The sequence below is a fragment of the Monodelphis domestica genome, chromosome 1 (assembly GCF_027887165.1).
Source record: "Monodelphis domestica isolate mMonDom1 chromosome 1, mMonDom1.pri, whole genome shotgun sequence".
Classification (NCBI taxonomy): domain Eukaryota; kingdom Metazoa; phylum Chordata; class Mammalia; order Didelphimorphia; family Didelphidae; genus Monodelphis; species Monodelphis domestica.
This window is the reverse complement of record NC_077227.1, coordinates 707163345-707184083: the sequence shown is the minus strand read 5'-3', so window position 1 is coordinate 707184083 and position 20739 is coordinate 707163345. Positions and strand designations below refer to the sequence as shown.

Genomic DNA, 20739 nt, shown 5'->3' with positions numbered 1-20739 from the left:
GAACATTGACATCATTCTTATTTTGCATTAGAGAATGAGGCTCTTCAGTGTTTTAGATCTCACTCTACTTATGCATTTAATTACAGGAGAAAATGTGTATTCCAAAAATAGCTGGTTTCTTTTTCTGATGAGTAATTAACATCTCTTCTTCTATTAAGTATTTATAGGGATGCTGGCAAGGAATGTAGCCTTCCTATATATCTGAATACTCTTTTTTAGGGGGAATTTGTGAAAGTATTTGGGAGGAAAAGAATTTATTCTTCCAAAAGGATGATAACATTAAGTTGAAACTTGGACACTGAAAACTTAAATTTGCTTCTTAAATTTTTTCTTTTGTCCCTGGGGAGAGTGCAGTTTAATATTGTATGTTTGTGCAATATGCTACAATCTTCTCAGAGGGTGTTGGTGAAAAAGTATAGAAGTATAAAGAGTATTTTGGGAAGAAATATAAAGTGCTTCAGCCCCCCAAATGTGGGGCACTTCATAGTTAAGTGGCGCTGTTATTGAAACTGCTTGGTAAACTCTAGATAGTTTTAAAAAAGGAGTTCCCCTTTTAGTGTAGACCAATGATACTGAGCTCAAGTTGAAACCATGTCAGCACATGTAGATCCCTTTAGATCCCATGATTGACTTGGAAAGCTTCATATTAACATTATTCCATTGTATCTTTATTTTGTTAAATATTTCCCAATTTTACATTTCATTTGTTCAGAAAATACTTTGTAATAAATAAAATTTAGGATTCTGGTCCTTAACTTCCATAGAGTTTCATTAGAATTTACTTGGATAGGTAGAGGCAGAGAATTAGAGGAAAACCTATTCTATTTGGTAATGTGGGTACTCTCAACATGATTCCTTCAGCTCCCTTTGCTGGTTTTTCCAGAAAGAGACCATACTTCCTTCTCTCAAATGTTTTTTCCTCCCTCATTCTTTCAGGTCAATATCAATCAAGTCTGGTTCAAACTCAGTCACATAACCCTCACTAGATGTAACTAGGATCATAGGAATGCAGGTTAGGACTCCATGCATGACCCTGGGAGTGGATTCCCTTTACACACCTTATTTTTTGTCCTAGCAATACTTTAATACAGATTGGTAGGACAAGGACTAGACAAATGGCCAGAGTCACACAGTCAGGAAATGTCCGAGAGGTCAGATTTGAATGTAGGTCTTCCTAATTCTAGGCTTGGCTCCCTATCCACTGAGCAACCTAGCAATCAGCATATATTTTAAAACTTGGTGATCTCTTTGTAAAGATGACCATGCCAGAGAATGTTGATTTTGGGAAACATGGTTATTGGAACTTATATATATATATATGGATCAGTTGTCAGTGATTTCTTTTTCATTGTGCTTTGCAATAAAAATAACCCATTTGCCAAAATATTTTATATAAAAACACTTGTAAGAATAATTTCTTCCCTGATGATGAAGATATTTTTTTATCCTTCTAAAACCCATAATTTTCTATCTTAGCTGATACAAGAGAGTGACAAGGGCTAGACAATTGAGGTTAAGTGACTTGCCTAGCGTTATCCAGCAAGGAATTGTCTGGGACCAGATTTAAATCCAGGTCTTCCTCACTATTCACTTAGTCACCTAGTTGTACGAATATACAATTCATTTTTAAAAACCTTGGTGGTCCAAATCTAGGAAAATTTCTTGTGATTTCCCTTTTCCAAACTCCTCACTCCCAGAAAAGCACATGCTTATTAGCCAAGATGGTTTGTTTTGTTTTTGTTGTACATTTTTATTATTTGGCCTTCTTTTCCTTTTTCTCAATCATTTAAAAATTTTTTTAGATCCAAATTATCTCTTTTTCTTCCAGTCCTCTTCCTTGAGAAGGCAAACAACTGATATAGATTATGTATATCTAGTCATGCAAAAACAGTTTCATATTAGCCATGTTGCTGCGCTCCCCCCCCCCCCCCCATCTCCCTCTCCAGTCCCCCTCCCCCAAAAAGAGGTGAAGGACAAAAAATTTAAAAATTATGCTTCAATATACAGTTAGATTCCCATCAGAGAAGTTCTCCCATGAAAGAAAGTTCTTTGAAGATGGATAGCATTTTTTCTCTTGTCTTTGGAACTGTTTTGGATCATAGCTTTGATCAAAGTAGTTAAGTCTTTCACAGTTGACCATCCTTTACAGTATTGCTGTTACTACATACAATGTTCTCCTTGTTCTATTTACTTCACTTTGTATTGAAGGACCAGCCCTGGAACCTATTTTCTCCCTTCCCTGACCCCCTCACCCCTAGAGCCCCCTGCAGCAAGTTAATGAAGAACCAGTTACCACACCCTGGAATGTGCTAGTAATTGATAAGGACCCCCAGCCCCAGAAGTTCCTATCAGGTTCCTGTGCACTCCCCCTACCAGAGAAGTTCCTGGTCACTCCAGTGTATAAAAGGACCTTCAAGCCTAGAATTCAGGGCCCGAGCCATATTTAAAGTGCCAAGCCCAAACTGCAGTTTGTTTAATAAACTCCCTCCTGTGTGTTACATTGTTGGTTATCATTTCATCCTTGGGATTGATTCACTGGGCACTTCAGTATCCGTTCACCAGTCTTCTCAGATTTTTCTGAAACCATCCTGCTAATCATTTACTATAGTACAATAGTGTTCCATTTATTACAAAACAATAGCAAAACCAAAAACTGACATAAATGTTTTTGTACATAATGGTCCTTTTCCTTTGATCTCTTTGGGATTCAAATCTAGTGGTAATATTCTTAGTGAAAGGAAATGCAGTTTTTTAGTCTTTTGGGCATAGGTTTAAATTGGTCTCCCGAATGGTTGGATCAGTTTATAACTCCATGAACAATATTTTTCCTTATCTCTTCCAGCTATTATCATTTTCTCTTCTCTCATATAAACTAATTTCATTGAGAGAGGAGAGGTAATATACCAGTGTTTTTTTTTTTTAACTTTTCCATTCAATATAGTAATTAGAGCATTTTTTCAAATGGTGGATGGTTCTGATTTATTCTTCTGAAAATTGCCTGTTCATATCCGTTGACCATTTTATTACTTGTGGAATGATTGTTATTCTTATTGACTCAGTTCCTTCTCTTTATTTAAAAAAAGCCCCTCAGGGCAAATTATTAAGAGTTTATTTGCATATTAGCAAATATGGACCTATAGCTGGACCTCTGGAAATCCACAAATCCTGGCGATTTAGATCTATCTTCTGCAAGAATGATATTTCTGATCTTCTCAGGCACAGATGACCTACTGACAGATTGTGATTTGCTATGACTCTGGGTTCTGGACCTTCTGTAAGCTTTATGGCTATGAGTATGAAATCTGAGGTCTGATATCCAGATGAGTTCCTGATGTGGGAATGTGATGTGCTTTTTAACCTTCTATGTCTTTTACTGCCTTCAATCAATTTTTTTTCATTTATTTATTTTCCAGACACCCCCCCCCCCCATAGCATTCCTTAAATCAATATAAAGGCAAACACAGCTACCTCTTGATTTAGTTACAGCTGTAAGCACTTGCAAAGGTTACTTTCCCAGCTTGCCTCATGGAATCTTTGAGTTATCCTGGTAGTTGACTTGTGAAGTGAAATTCTCAAATCTAAGAGGATTTTCTGTTCATACAGGCAGGGCATTTCTCCTATTGTGTTTAATAACTATCAGTAATAAGAAGAGTACTAGTAGTAGAATGTCATGAATATATAGCCATTTTTGTATAAAGAAGAACATTGTATTGTGATTAATTCCTTTAAGTTAAAGGCAGTCAATATGAGGAATGAAATGAAAAGTAAAAATGGAACAAATTAGGAAAGAATCTTGACAATATCTAACAGGAAACACACATACATATATACACACAATTGTACATGTTTAGTTTTTTAAAAAATACCCATTTGAGTGCTTGTTTTTATTGATGGTTTAGTTTAGACGAAAAAATTGGAGGAATTTATGTGGACAGGCTGTTTTTATTGTGGCTTTATTGGTATACTCTGCCAAGAGCCTGCTTCTGGGCAGATAGGTGCTGCCATCATCTAGATTAGTTTTTGGAGGATTCTTGACTAAAGGATTTGGGGCTAGACTGTTCAAATTAGTAGTCTCAGTAGGGTTCAAATTAGTAGTCTCAGTGGGGAATAGTCTATATTGAGATTAATTTCTGCCAGGCCTATTTCAGATTAATTTATTATCTGTGGTTTGTTTGAGTGAATTCTTTTTCAGATTAAGCCTCTATTCTTGTCCAGATTAATTCTAAATAAGACATAGAAGAACTGAAAGCAGATCATAAAAACAAACCAAACCAATCACCATTTCATCTCCTTATTTTACCTGCTTAAATTGCTCATTCTCACCCCCCCACCCCACCCCAAACCAGGAAGATGACTTGAAGAAGAATAAAGTCACATTAAAGGACTAATTTTTTTTACGTTTGATACTCAACATACAACCTAGTGTGTGATTAACACCCCCCCCCCCCCACCTTCCATCTTGGAATTAATACTGTGTATTGGTTCCAAGGCAGAAGAGTGGTAAGGGCTAGGCAATGGGGGTCAAGTGACTTTCCCAGGGTCACAGAGATGGGAAGTGTCTGAGGTCAAATTTGAACCTAGGACCTCCTATCTCTAGGCCTGGCTCCCAATGCACTGAGCTACCCAGCTGCCCCCCCTAAAGACTAACTTTCTAAAGGAAAATCTGGTTATGATACATATAATCTTTTTTAGAGTTGTATTAAAGGGCTTCTTGTAATAGCTGAGTTGTGTAATGTAAGTCTAGAATAAATACAATCAACATCATCTCTGCTAATCCCAGAATGAATGGTCAAGTGCCATCACTTATAACAAAATTACTTTGCTCTTGATGGGTAAACAAATGTATGTATACCAGATTGGCACTGGTGCCAGTCAAAGGATCTCTGTCCAAATAATGCCCTCCTTCCCTTACTACCAGTGTAATATTAAGGAAATCATTAACCTCTCTGGATTTTAGTTGCCTCATTTGTAAAATGGCAAGAGTTCAGCTAGTTGTCCCTTGTGGTTCTCAAAAGTCAATGATGCAATAATAAATTAGCATTTCCCTGTTAGGAAAAAGTCACAAAAATTTTTTTCAAAGGGTACAGGAATTCACATCTAACACTTTTGAATTTCATTTTTTAATGCTATTTTGACCTTTACAATCTCTCTTCTGGTGTGAGATTTTCTTGTAATTTTTCTCCCCAAATGTCCATATTTATATAGTTTGTTTCAAACCATTAAAGCTATTACTTATGTTATTATATTAAAAATGGAAATCATAGGATGGAAAATAAAGACCAACCATCATGTCTAGCTTTTAAGGAGTTAGAAACAACAGAACTTTTTCTAATTTAAGTTTTACTGAGATTTTGTCTTTTCTTTTACAGTTTTTGTGACTAACACAGCAGTGTTGAAAACTTTGATGTAGACAGTACTTTTATGAACAACACAAACCAACACAAAGGGAATGGCAGTAGTATTATCATGAATTAATAAGTATAATTTACAGTGGAAACCACTCATCTGTCACATACTGAAATACATTTTGATATTGGACTTGGTTGGAAAATTTCAAGAGAAGCTTCAAATTTCAGTAGATTAAAAAAAGTTGAAGGGAGAAGGTGAGTTCTTTTTTTAGGCTGTTAACTTGCCAAGTAGAGGAATCAGAGATAAGAATGTTGACTGTGTAGGGGGTTGATGGTTGTGTGTGTTGAAGGTAAAAATATGTGATTGGAGTATGCCTGGTAACAAATAATTGCTGTATAAACTTTGATTTTCAAGATAATATTGCTCTTGATACACTCTGCATTTTGCATGTTAATATTTTATTTTGCTTTGTCATTTAAAATATCCAGACCAGTAGGAAAATTATTTGGAAGGTGATTACTTAAATTGTCATTCCTAAAATATATTTGATCATTTTATTCTTTGGTTGTTATTGTTCAGTTGTTTTAGTAGTTTTCCAACTCTTTGTGAATTTGGGTTTTCTTGGCCAAAATGCTGGAGTGGTTTGCCATTTCTTCAAGATTTTTATTGCATCAATGCTAGTAGTTTCCGAAAATTGACAATTCCTCCAACAATGTATGTTGTTTTAAATTGGTCCATAAAGAAAACTCTCAAATCAATAGTTTTTCTTCACTGCGCTGAGTAATAGCCAGTAAAAATTAGGTGGAATTGTTTGAAGTTGTATTCCCTAGTACCCCATTATATAATAGAAGTTGTGGGGTAAAGATGTGCCACAAAGTCCAAGTTAACGAACAATTTTTAGGATGAAAAAGAATAGGAACTATGAGTTAAGTAGAAAAAAAAAAGTCAGCGATGGAATTGGCAGAGCCTTGACTTTGATATTTTCTTTTTCTTACTTTATTATCATTACTCCAAATTTGTCTCCTTTTCCCCTTCCCAGAGACCCATCCTTACTACAAATAGTATTTTTCAGAGAGGGAAAAAAAATGTCAGCAAAACTGATTGAGACTGCTAAAGAAAGTTCTCTCAGATCTCTTCATTTTTATCCCATTTTACCAATTTTATCATTGTGTTACATTGATTTTTTTGGTGTGTCATTGTTCTATCCATTGCTGATTCACATTTTAGAAAATGTGTGTGCAGTGTATCTCTGGTAGAGGGAGATAGTATAGTGTGCTGAGCAGAGAGGATTTCTTAGAGCAGAAGACATTGGATTTGACATTTAATGACCTGACTTCGAATTTTGACCCTTCCACTTTCTACCTGTTGGGCTTTGGGGCAGATCTCAATTGACCTCTCTGGACCTTAGTTTGTCTCTGAAGTTTTGAAGTCTCCCCTAACTCAGTTTGGACTCTTTTGACTTATGTCCAATTATGTTGGGATTTATCTTCTTGTTTAGTGCAGGGCAGGGAAGGGGTTGGAATAAGCATTCCTATAATGTCTTCTATATGCCTGGTACTGTGTTATCTTAACAACCAAGGTGGGAAGTTAATGCTATTATCATTCTTGTTTTACCATTGAGGAAAGTGAGGCAGTCAGGGTTGCCCAATTAATAAGGGTCTGAGGCTTAATTTTAATTTAGGTCTTCCTCTTAATGAGAATGGATTAGTACTGTTGTTGGGTGTTTGTGCATGTCTATGTATATATGAGTAAATGAGGAGGAGGCAATTCATAGAACTTTAGAATTTCTGGAAAGATTTCTTGGTTGTTATTTTTTGCATCTGAATGATATAATGGAGAGGGCTCTGTAGAAATGTTTATCTGGAGTTCTCATTGGAGTCCTGCCCTCAATGTTTACTGATTGAAACCACAGGCAAATCACCTATGACCTTTCTTACCCTCACTTTCCTAATCTGATAAAATGGGGGATAATAGTCTACTTCACAAGGTTGTTTGAAGAACAAATGAAAACAAAGTAGATGAAGCCTTGGGCAGCCCTTCATACCTCCAGAAATGCCAGGAGCTATTGCTGTTATTACCTAAATAGATATGTGATGAAGACAGAATTTTAGTAAGAGTTCTTAATCAGATTAATAGTCACTGGGAAATGTAAGGGTTAAATTAATTGTTGGACAATACTTTTATTAAATTATGTGGTTGGAAATATTTATTATATCTCAAGTCAGAAATTTATTTACAAAACAGAGAGGAAACAATAAAGTAGAGAAATGTGAAGAGCTTAGAGAGGTTATCTAATCCTATCAGCCTAAATGTTTATTCCCAGTCTGCTTAATGCAGGCAGAGATTAATTAGCTCTCAACCAAGAAGGCTGGTGATGATTAACCACTTGGCCTTCTCCCAGATGGAAGCTAGTCTCTTAGGAAGCTAGGAAAGGAGTCAGCCTTTTCACTCACCCAACAAAGTAGTCCAGGAGTCAGAGTATAAGTTGATGTTGAGCTCCAAGCCTTAGTCTTCAGCAAGCTATACCCCTAAGACTCTCTCCAGTTAGAAGACTATCTCCAGAAGACAATCTCTTCAGACTATCTTCTCAAAGACTATCTGCTCTGAGGGAGTTCTGGCTTGCTTTTATGGTGATTTCTTGTCTCTTCCCCTCTTCACAGGGGCCAATCATAGTTTCCTGATTTTCTAGCACTGCTCAGGGGGCATTGTTTGTGGGAAACAGTTCTTACTTTCTGGAGGGGTGAATACTCATCAAAAGGGTTCACAGATTCCTGACTGATTGAGTTTCTGAGGGTGTAAACTATGATCATAGGATTCACAAGTTTGGGACTGAGTTAAAAGAGTAGAGCTCTCTAAGTGACTTGTGAGTTCTCTTTAAGTACCTTGCTAGCTTCTCACCTAGCACTAATAAGAATTAATGTGTTCAATCTTTTGTTGATTCACTTCAAAAGTAGACAAGAAGAATTAATCCTGTCTTCACAATCTAAGTAGGGGTAGTGCTAAGTAAAGTGTTAACTCAAAATAGACAAAGGGAATAAAGGATTCTCTTTCACAAGTGTAAACTTAGAGAGAACAAAGAATTCCCTGTTAGGGAAACTAAAGTGTTGTTAACTTTGATCATTCAGTTAACCATCATTTATTAAGCAATTATGGTGTGCCAAGAATTCTGCTAAACATGGATTATTAAGAAAGATTAAAAAAAAAAAGATGCTTAAGGTATGGTGATTTCTCATCTATCGTGGTAGTTACATTCCAGAGATGCCCACTGTAGGTGAAAATCCACGAAGTATTGGCATTAAACTCCTCCCACTTTCCTATAAACCTTTCCCATTCTTTTATTAATCTACAGTGTCTGAGTCAATCAATGCCCAGGATACAAAACACAGCACTGTGGTTGGTCACTTTTCATTCCTTCAGCCAATAATGTGCCACAATAAGTGTTCCAGATTCAGAATTAGATATTAAAAAGCAGCAACAACAAAACAACCAATCTAAGATACAGTGAAGCAACAGGATATAGAGAGGGATCACTGTATTCTCTTTCTAAATTGTGTATATATCATGTAAATAAATATTCTCCTATTGGTCAGGCAGTCTCTTAAAACTTATTAAGGACCTACTCTTGGCTAGGCCTTTGCTGTGGCATATTGTGGAAAAGTCAAGAATTTAGAGGATTGGTAAAAGCATTCTGGAGAAGAGAGTTGTAGATGAGGAAGGAGAGCATCCAGGAGTAGGGGATGGCTAAGTAAAAAATGACTAGAGTTTGAAGATGAACTGGCTTTCTCAAGTAATAGGGAGGGGAGGTCAAGGCCATTGGTTTAACTGTAGACTTGGGGGCTAGGACTGAGGGAAGGGGGATAGGTTAACAAAGGATTTGAATGAGTGGATTTTATAAGGAGCCCCAGAAATTTATTGGGAAGTTGGAAGGTAACTTTAAGAGGGGAAGGAATCATGAACAGTGATGAGCTGGACAGGCTTCCTGCAGAAGAAAAGTTTGAAATGGGATAAAAAAAGAGGGGTAAATGATAATGGCTAACATTTATATAGAAGCTACTATATGCTAAGCAATGTGTGAGGGCTTTATAAATGTTATCATTGGATTCTCATATCACCCTGGTGATGCTATTTTACAGATGAGGAAACTCAAGCTTCTGCAAGAGAAGTGCCCAGGATCCTACAGCAGGGGCAGAGGCTGGGTTTGAATTCAGGTCTTCCTGACTCCAGGCCCATTGGTGATTAGAGAGAGAACATTCCAAGACATGGAGTCAATGAGAGGAAATTTCCTTCTAAGGAATGGAAAATGGGCCTCCATAGCTGGTTTGTAGAAGTTTTGGAGGAATAAAATATAAGGAGTCTGGAAGTGAAGAAAGGGCAAAGCATTTTTCTCCCTGCCTGCCCTTTGAATGTTTGTCATGCTTCTTCCAGAAACCTCATTCTATACATTGGAACCTCTTTTCTTCTTTGCCTCTCTCTCATATTTGTGAGTGTGAAACCCCTAATCCCTGTTGACTAGGAAAAAACACAGAACTATTGAATAGTCAAAATCACCCTTTAATCAAGGGCAAAAGGGGTTCAGCACTAGTAGGCCTCAACAACAGAGCTGTGTGCCACACACGACTGTACAGAGTCCAAGGATTGAACTCTGGCCACTCTGGTCATTGACCCCTGGGAGTGCCACCTCTCAAGATGGACTCCAAGGAAACAAAAGAATTTGGGGAACTGGTCCCCCACTCAGTCTGAAACTGCTAGCTTGGGATTCCCTTCAGGGTAGATTCCCCCAGGAGCAGGGAACAAGTACAAACTTTGGGGTCTCCAACCTATAAGCTAATCCTGAAACTTGGGGTTCATCAGATCCCAGTAGGCCACAAGTTTGGGATTCCTAGATTCCATGTTGACACCTCTTTTATGATTATAATAATATTAGAATTAAATAATCATTAGATTTGAGTTAATAATTATCATTTACTTTATCAAATTATAGGGATTAGCTAAGAAAGTTACAGTTTAGAGTGTTATCAAATCTTGTCCACCACCCCTGTTAGTTGAAAGCTATTCTACTTTTTGTGGCCCCATTGGGGGTTTTCTTGGTACATATACTGGAGTGGTTCACCTTTTCCTTCTCCCCCTCATTTGATGGATGCGGAAACATTGAGTCAATTAAGTTAAGTGACTTGTTCAAGATCACTCATTATCTTCTTGACTCCCGTCCCAGTGCTCTATCTACTTGCAGCCTCAGTCAAATACTATTGGCCTAGTTTATTTTGAAGAGCTGTAAGGTATTTGAGGGAAGAATCTTTCCTTTTTCCTTTGTGTTCCCCAGCTACTTAGTACTGATCCTGGCATATAATAGGAGCTTAACACATACTTGTTGGCTGATTAACTTTTTGTTTGATCTTGGATAAATCATAGGGAGCAACTGATTAAACATATGGAGTGAGAGGAAGAAGAACATATAACTAAACATTTAAAAATATCTTTCTGGGAACTTCCCTGTACTCAATTCTTTATAGATTGTTGTAGGAATTAAACTGTTTAGCACTCTTATTAAAATTGTGCTGTTTCATAGGACTTTACAACCCTTCCCCTCCCTAAATTAAACCACTTGTGGTGGTGTAACAAATTCTGTGAGATTTTGCAGAGAAAAAGCCTTTCTATACTTTTGAAACCACCATTGAATTCTGTTTGGATTATGTTTTTGCCTAGACTTTTTTTTTTCTTTTCAGAAAGGGGCTATCTTTCCAAAGAGTCAAGTTATCTTAATTTGTTTCAAACCATTTTTTTCTGGATTCTTTCTCATTTTATTCAGAAGAAAAAAAGATAACTGGTTTTTCTCTTTGGTTAAGAAGCTGTTTGACCTATGAACTGGCATTGTTTTTTGGAGGTAATATGGTAATGGTGGTTGAATATGTTTGTACAAGCAGTGGTATTTGCACAATTTTATAGCCCTTTGGGCATAATTCCATATTGCCCTCCATATTGAATCAATTCATAACTCCACCAACAATGCATTAATGTCCCTTTTCTCTAATCTAAATTTCTCTAATCTAAAGCAATTTGGGACATTTTTTATGATTTATGATTATTGCTGTGATGCCTATTTAAAATAATTTTTATTTTCCGTTATTCTGAACTTAACAAAGATATGAACATTTCTGTACAAAGAACATAACAATAGGATTGAATTTTAAACTGGAAATCTATTACATACAACTTTAAAAGTATGCAATAAAATAATTTCCTAGTTGTCCTGCTTGAATCTCTGTTTGAATCTCTGAACATCCTTTGTCTATGCATTTATTTTATCTTTTATTGTACTTTTTATTGGTAAAATATTACTTTAAACTAGCTTATAAGTATAACATCTTAATATGAAATTTTATAATTAATTGGATTTAGATATTTAACCTACTAGGACTTAGATATTAGTAGAATTATGCATTCAAAATATTCTTTCCCAATTACACATAAACAATTTTTAAACATTCATTTAAAAAAAAGTTTTGAGTGAGTCTCTCCCCTTAAACAATCTGATACAATCATGTTTTCCATGTTAATAATGAAGTAGAAAGGAAGTTAAATAAAGGGTGAGTCAACCAGCATTCAGACTTGATCATTTCTTTCTTGAGGGGCAGATAGCATTTTTCATTATGAGTCTCTAGAGTGGTCTTAGATCACTGCATTGCTGAGAAGAACTAGGTCATTCACAGTTTTTCATTTAAAAAAAAATTGCTGCTACTATGTTCAGTATTCTGTTTCTGCTCACTTTACTCTGCATCAATTCATGTAAATCTTTCCTGATTTTTCTGAAACCCTCCTGTTTGTCATTTCTCATAGCACAGTAGTCTTCCATCACAATCATATCACAATTTGTCCAGCTATTCCCTCAGTGTACAATTCTTTGCTATCACAAAAATAAAGGCAATAAACATTTTCTTTAAAAAAATCTTTTTTGGGTACTAGTAGAGAATGATATTAATGGGTCAAAGGGTATATACACAGTTGTACACACCTTGGAGCATAGTTCTTATTGCTCTCTAGAATGTTTGGATCAGATTGCATGGAGTGAGGATTTTTTCAGGAGTTGAGTACTTAACTAATTTGACTTCTTACATTGGAATTCACATCCATCTCTTTATTACATCTTAGTTCATGCACAGAGATTGTCATAACTTAGATATCATTATCACCTGAAACTGTTAGCAACATCATCTTGAACTCTGAAATTACACTCTCTTGATCATAACCTTCTAGGCTTCCACCTCTCTCTTTGCCATGTTTCTTCTAAATTCATTTCAATTCATTGTAACCCTTTGTCCATGTTTCCCCCTCAATTTTCATTTCCCTAATCTGATCTTTTCTTCCACATCTTGGTTTCTCTGTAAATTTTAGTCATCTTTTCACTTCAGGTCAAATCAACAGATATTTATTATTAACTGTTTACTATGTGTGAGTCACTGTGCTAATCATTGTGTCTTTAAAGAAAGACGAAATCAAAAATAGTCCTTGCTCACAAATCTAATTGCTCACAATTTAAGTCAGAGAAACCAAATAGAAATAATCTCTTCTGAATCTTTACTATCCTTTCTTTCATACCTGATCATATTATTCTCTCTTTAGATGCTATTCCTTACCCTCTTCTCTTTACCTTTCTTTCACATGTCCTTTTGCCCTCGGCCTCCAACAGAAGACTGCATTTTTCACTTAACTGACAAAATGGTGATCACATGCTTCCTTAATGCCTCATCAGTCTTCTTTGCCATATAATCCCTTTCTGTCACCCCAATTCCGTTTTTACTTCACTGTCTGTGAAGAGGCAGACCTTTGGTAATGTTAATCCCTCTTTATCCCTGTCTCCTCCAGGATCCTCTGGGAACTTGACCTTCCCATAATTTTCCCCCTATATCATTCACACTCTCCTTATCTACAGTCTTCTTTGCAGGCATGTCCAAGTCCTTTTTCTTCATCCTACACACAACTGCCAAATATATATTTGACCATATAATTCTCTTTTTACTAAATCTTTGTGCCTATAGCTTCTAGGATAAAATAAAACTCCTTTACCCTTGGCATTTAAAGTCCTCCCAAATCTAGCTTTTTACCCACCTTTCCCAATTCATTTCATTTATTCCTCTTTATGCTCTTTTCATTTCAGCTGAATGGCTTATTTGCCTTTCTCTCAATTTGACATCATGTCCTGTGATATCCCTTCTTTGGAATAGGCTTATCTGTCACTCATGCCTGGTTTGCTCTCCAACCCATCCCTCTCTATCTCCCTTTTAAGAATACCTACCTTTTGGGAAGACTTAGATTAGCTGCTATTTCTACTATAAAGAATGATTTCTTGGATCCCCCCCTGCAAAAAAAGGTAGTCTTTTCCCTTTATCTTCCCATTTCTTGGATTTACTTCTCTGGGTACTTTTAAGGAGCTTCAAGACTGGGACTATTTATTTTGTGTTTGGCTTTGTAATACGTCTTGGCTATTGGTCTTTAATGCACACACACACAAAAAATTTGTGGGCAGCATCTTTTATGCTCTCTTTCAATATGACTTTTTCATGACCCAATTGGAGTGGCTAGGAATTTGGGAGAGAAATGGATAAAGATAAATATATTTTCCAAATTAACAAACATTAAACACCTACTATGTGTTGGACTGTAGGTCAGTTGCTTGGTAGGAAAATGGAAGCTAGTAAAATAATTTCCATAAATGAAAATATAATGATATAGCAAACTCTGTTCTAACCTAAACTTTGTCTTAAGGATTTCTAAATCCCTAAAGTTGAAAATTCAGGCCATTTTCCATGCCATGCTACTTATTGAGAGGCTAGACTCAAAACAAGTACATTTTCTTCTGTTGTGGTAGAGGCATGGAGAAAGAGAGAACTTGTAAGTCAAGATGTAAGAACCAGGGCTGGGGACCTGCCTGTCAATCAAGGAGGAGTTTCCAAAATGGAATGTTCCCAGGAGCAGTTGAGCTGACCAGGGGGAGGGGACTGGACTTGGAGTTACTCTCTGAAGGTTGAAGCTGGCTGAAAGACCCTGGTGGGGCTGACTTGGTTTTGGGGTTTTCTGGCTTTGGACAGTTGAAGTTGACAAGAAGGAGAAACTTGGCTTGAGTTGGTAGTCTATTTGAGAGTTGAGCTGGCCAGGAGAAACTGAGAGACTTTTGAACTTTGTTTTCTCTCTTGAGAGAGTTGTCTCAGACTGAAGGACCCTTGAAGGGGGGATTCAGAAATTAAGCTGAGAGACCTTGCTGACTTTGTGAAGAAGAAGAAAAAAGATTTTGAACAGCTGTTGTCCTCCATCTCCCTAAATGTCTTAGAGTCACAGCTTGTGACTGGACTACTTCCTCAAACTCTCCTAAAATTCTTCTTGTAGTTTAGGGAAATCCTCATCCCTCTTACCTCAGTTTCCCATCCTGTTATCCCAATAAATCCCTTGACTTGAAAGAGGAAAAGAAACGAGTATCTTTATAGTTCACTGGGGGGTGGGGGGAGAAGCCAAAGGCTTCAAGAAGAACTGGGAGGAGAGGGTTGGAGAAGGTAGGAGAAGGTAGGGAGTGAAGGGGGGAGGAGGTTAAAAAGTTATACTGATCCATCAGCCATCAATTAGTAGGCAAGCCCCAGAGTAAACCCTAGAGCAGTCCCCCTGTGTTTCAGCATCCCCTGTGTACCAGTTACCTTGTGTGGCAACATCCCTCAGCATTCCTCATACCTACCTCCATTACAAACAAGCAGTTTTAGGTTCCTGTAGCAGCTCTCTCTAGTCACAAGCCAGAGGACAGTAGTCATTGCAAAAGAAATAGTTCCCCTCAGTTTACCTTTTCTCTATTTCAGTAAGAAATAGTATAATTTAGTTTAGCTTTATTTCTCTTTCACTGTCAACTTGAAATCTGGAGACCCCATGTTTGCCACTATCCTTTTGGGAAGTCCCAGACTGACCAGTTTCAGACTGAACACAATAGACCTTATAGTACTTAATAATCCCAGTTTAGGAGGGACTAATAGAAGCAGTCAAATGTTAATAAGTACCCTCTTAGTCTTAGAAGTTTCCCCCATTGTATCAGAGATCTGTTCCCTAGGAGACCAACACCTGTACAAGAACTATCCTTTTTGTATCCATTGTAGTAGACCACCCCCTCATACCCCAACCTCTTCCCCAAGTCTCTTTACAACCTGTCAGCCATTGATGCCCTGAGTTCCCTCAAAAGGTATATAAGATTCCTATGTTCTATTGTTCTTCAAAGAATAATCTTGAGTTGATTCTCACAGAGATACTGTTCCTGAAGTCCCAGAGCCCGTTGCTTTGTGCGTTGTGGAATATTGAACACTATCTCTTTCCTGATTAAAGACTTAGTTTTGCTGAATACTTTAGTATTTCTGGGTTTTTCCGGTTGGACACTTCTTATTTTGTCCAGAACCTGACCTCTCTGTTCTGCTATCCCCATGGCTTATACAGTACCTAGCTTATGGTGAGCTATTGTCTTATGCTTTATCTCTTTTATATTGGGAATAAAAAAGTAGTTTTTATTCATTAATGTATTGTAAAAATTAGTGATGAATTTGGCGTCTTAAGTGAGATTCCACATAGTGAGAACCCATGAGAGCCTAAAACAAAGTTAGAATTAGAAAAATAGGGACAATTTTGGCCAGAATATCCATTAGCTGAAGTTTGTTTGTACAAAACTCAACTACTGTGAATGCCGGTTCTGGCTTTCAGTGTTTTTTACATTTTGTTTGTTGTAATCTTAGGTTTTTCATCCAAAGAGAACTTTGACCTTTTATTCAGACCCTCATTAGCTTAGCCCCAGCCAGCTTACCTTGGAAAGCCCCAAATTCTAAAAAGTAATTATAAAAATGAATTTAAAAGTTTTTAATATCTTGAATTTTTCTTGTTGGTATATTCTGGTTCTTGATTAATCTTAACTAAATGTGAGGGGGTTAAATTTCAGGGCATCTGTGAAAGGAAAGAAGAAAGATGCTTATCAAAATCAGGGAAAGCAGTATGGTTCAAAGAGCATTGTTAAAATGGGGCTGGGGTGGTGATCAGACCCTCAGTGTTATCAGTGGTTTAATTTGGGTATAGTAGGAGTAAATGAGACCAGGGGGATCAGAGAGACAAAGTTTCTATAGTATCAGAAGTCCTTGTTGTTTGAGTTTAAATAACTAGGCCACAGTCAATTGCTTTGTCATAGTGTAAAGAGTATTGAACTATTACAGGTTTTTGGAAGGAGGGGAAGCATAGTTTAGTCAGTTGAAAAATGATTTTATTTTAATTTAATTTAATTAATTTATTTTTTAAAAGCCCTTACCTTCCATCTTGGAGTCAATACTGTGTATTGGCTCCAAGGCAGAAGAGTGGTAAGGGCTAAGCAATGGGGGTCAAGTGACTTGCCCAGGGTCACCCAGCTAGGAAGTGTCTGAGGCCAGATTTGAACCTCCTGTCTCTAGGGCTGGTTCTCAATCCACTGAGCTACCCAGCTGCCCCCGAAAAATATGATTTTAGCCAAAATGTGTAAGATTGATTATAGTGGATTGATGAGAGGCAACAACCTTATATGATTTGTTGGATAAAGAATTGGAGGGGTTAAAGAGAACAGTGGCTTCCCTCATTTTCATCACCAGGGTCCTAAACACACCTATGAAACCAAAGTGTAGTAGGAACCCCTGACACACCAGAACTGTGATGGGAAATGACTCAAGTCTACAATAGGAGTATAACCAGATGGTCAGAGAGGAGTGATTTTTCATGAAGGAATAAATAGCCAGAACACAAGTGATAGAGAGAGTAAAGAAGAATAGGGAGGTGTGATGAATATGAGAAACATCATTAATAGGTTAATAGGCTTAACATGGCATGAAGTGCTATTGAACAATGAAGTACCATTTGCTCTTAAGTAGGTGAGGAAGGTTTCTGTTTTCTCTCTGTCTCTGTGTCTCTGTGTCTCTGTGTCTCTGTGTCTCTGTGTCTCTCTCTCTCTCTCTGTCTCTCTCTCTCTCTCTCTCTCTCTCTCTCTCTCTCTCTCTCTCTCTCTCTCTCTCTCTCTCTCTCTGTCTCTCTGTCTCTCTGTCTCTCTGTCTCTCTGTCTCTCTCACCCCCTCACCCCTCTCAGCTTTCATATATGACATACTGACTAAAATACTTTTCTCATTTTAACCTTTATCTCTTAATTCCCATAGGCAGGTGCTAATATTTTACATTATATAAAAAGAACTTCACCTGAAATCCTTTTCCCCTTCCATTATGGAGAGGAAAAGGAAAAACATCCCTGCAAGCTAATAGAGATTCGGGCCTGGGTCCATTGATTTCATCTCACATATAGGAACTCCAAAATAAAGACATTGGGGTTTTATCTGAAAAGGTAAATTAAAATACCTGAAAGCAAAACACTGATTGCAAGTATTTGGAATTGACTTAGAGTTCTATTTTCCATTTTAGGAATAATGTACAATTTAAATATCAATGTTAAAATATATATTATTTATGTGTCTTTAAAAATTGTGATAATGGCTTATATACTTAACTTTTATGCTGTAGTTTTTACAGGGTAATTTTAGGAATGCTGTCCCATTTTTAAAAAAAATTTGAATCATTTAGTGAATATAATTTTTGCTAAAATTTAACATCTAATATTGCTGAACTCTTAGAATTATGTGTGAGAGCTGACAAAGGTGGCTCTTACAAGTATTCCATCTCCAGGTTGTAATGCATGGGGAGGTAGAGGAGGGAACAACAGCATTAGTGGATGTAGAAGTAGCTGAAATGAGAAGCTTTTGTGCCATTAATAACAGTTCTGGCTGCTGGCCAAACTCTAGAGTGTGGGATTAGCCTGAACAATCAAGACTGCAGGATCAAAACAAGAAGGCAGGAACAGGGAGGTCACACTGCTGCCATCTGTGGTGCCGCAGTGGTGGGAGGGGAGTGGAGAGGAGGAGGAGAAATGGGTTGGTTCTGGTTGCAGATCAGCCTCTTCTGAGATTTCCTATGTGAAGGCTCTAGTTAAAGAATAAAATGGCTTTCACAGGCTTATGGGGTGACTTAGCAAAAAAGAATAATTAAGTAACACTATTCAAAATTATAATCTAAATGAAAGACAATTTATTACAGCTCCTTAGAATTCAGTTTTTGCCTAGGGGTGGGATTTTATGCTAGAATATATATTAAATATAATAAGTTGGTTCTAGTTTTGTGAGAATTTTTTTAAGTAGATGACTTTAATTCTGGAATTCATCAATAGCATGTTAATAACAAGTAGCTTGGAATTATTTCCAAGTTTAGGTCACCTTGTTCAATAAATTATCTTACTGTAAAGAGTTTTATACGAGGAATTTATTAATTCTAATTTATTTTTGATTCTGTATCCAAGCATTTTGGTTGAGCTCACCATGTATTCCTCATTCTGAGCTGATTTTTGGAGTAATTCAGCTTTTTCTTATATAATGAGTAGAGATAGTAGGCAGTTCCTTGTAGATAATGGAATTTCGTAGGGAATTCAAATTGTCTGGGGAAAAATTTACATCACCAGAGACCCTACTACTATTTCATACCTATAAATAAATAAATGTAATCATTTTTCATATTTTGTTTAACCTTCGATAAAGAAGTTTGTGAAACAAAAATGTGATCTATCAGTCTCACACTCACTCTGTCATTGAATTAAGCTTATTATGCTTCCACCAGCCAGACATGAAAATAATGTTCCTGAATCTTAAGCATGAGACCTAAGACTAAATGTGACATTGAAATATATTAAAAGAGATATGGTTTCCAATTACTCTATCTTTGTGATGAAGTTTTCCAGTATTTGCTAAAACTGTGTGTCTGCAACAACTTGGGCTATCTTTTTGTCTGACTGCTATTGAATTCTTTAATTGAAGTTTGCTAAAAGTCAGAATACCAGTTTTTCCAATAGTTGAAATCTCAATTATTTTTAAAGGGGCAAAATTGTGTGGTGCTATGATGCCCCCCTCTCCCCCCATTTTGATTTGTGTCCTTTTGACTTTTTTGGGGGTGGGCTACACTTTTTTCGATTTAGAGGCGTATCTATTAACCTAGGTACAAAAGAAAGAAAGGGACATTATTATCTGTATAAAATTACTATTGAAGTATATCTTTAGAGTGACTCCTTTAGCAATGACCAAACTATATTGAGAGTTTTGGTGGAAAGGAGGTGTTATTAATCAAGGTGCTTGATGAAATCTGAAATTTTGCAGCCTTCAGAGATGATACCTGTAACTTGTCATTTTTTCTTTCAGAAAGTGACATTGGCTTCCATGACTCACAAAGTACTAATAGATATCAAATCCATCATCATTTCTTTATATTGCCTTCCTAACCCTCTTCTTGCCAGCGAGTTATCCATTATAAGTTTTAGAAATAAATAGTTCAACTAAACTAACGAACACATCAACTAAGTCTAATGTAATGTTCTATCTTAAGAAGAGAGGATGATGAATTCACATCTCTCTTTTTGATCATTGTGATTTCTCAGAATTTAGTTTCCCTTTTTGCTATTGGGGATGCCATTTTATTTTTGCATCAGTTAATATGTTTTCTTATGCTTCTCTGTATTTATCATTAATTTCTTATAGCATGGTAATATTTCATTATATTCATATAGCACAATATGTTTAGCTGTTCCCCAATAGATGAACATATTCCTTGTTTCTCTGTCTTTGCTGCTACCAATAAACACTTATAAATGTTTTGGTATGTGTGGATTCTTTTTTTCTTTTTCTCTTTAAAAATCACCAACTTCCTTAGAGTATATGCTTAGCATTGTAATAAAACTGAATATTTTAATCATTTAAAAAACACAATTCCATATTTCTTTCCAGAATGCTTAAGGGTTAGGTTATTATCTTTCTTAAATTAGTAGTGTAATGAATGCTCATTTGATTAAAACACAACTACCTGAAAGAGGGGAGAAACTCAATTTTCTGTATTAAGTTGTCCACTGAGTTCCTGTATACATCCAGGGTGACCTAATATATTGACTTATTTTGAGACAAAGTAATCAATATCTGAAACTGAGATATTTACTAATTTATATTTCTGTCTTCCATCCTCTGTTGGGAAGTGTGATGGTCATTAATGGATTGGAGATATAAGCAGAGTATCAGTAAATAGGATTTGCAAGGATTGTGGAATTCCAGATTTTTTTCTTAAGTTTGATTTGTTGTTGTAATTATATCCCTATATGTATTATAGTCCTAGCACTGAATCGGTGCTAATAAGAAGAATGTAACAAGCAAATTCAGGAATGACATTTAGTTAGGTCTTGTCTTCAAAATCTTCCAGAAGCCTTTTGTTGTATAATGATAGTAGTCCCTTCAGCTATGTTGACAAAGTTGTTGTAAACATAAGTTTCCTCTCTATGAAATTATTTTT

At 36.5% G+C, this 20739-nt stretch overlaps 1 protein-coding gene across 3 annotated transcripts in view; it reads left to right on the top strand.

Moving 5' to 3' along the window:
- Nucleotides 1-20739, top strand: part of ANKRD11 (ankyrin repeat domain containing 11) — a 257700-nt gene that overhangs the window by 58720 nt on the left and 178241 nt on the right. For 2 of the 3 annotated variants that reach the window (XM_056810956.1, XM_007477322.2), the window contains exon 1: nt 5387-5603. The exons of the other annotated variant lie outside the window; for it this stretch is intronic. The gene's annotated coding sequence lies outside the window, so the exon portion shown is untranslated. Of the gene's footprint in view, nt 1-5386; nt 5604-20739 lie in introns of those variants that run through there. 3 annotated transcript variants of the gene reach the window in all.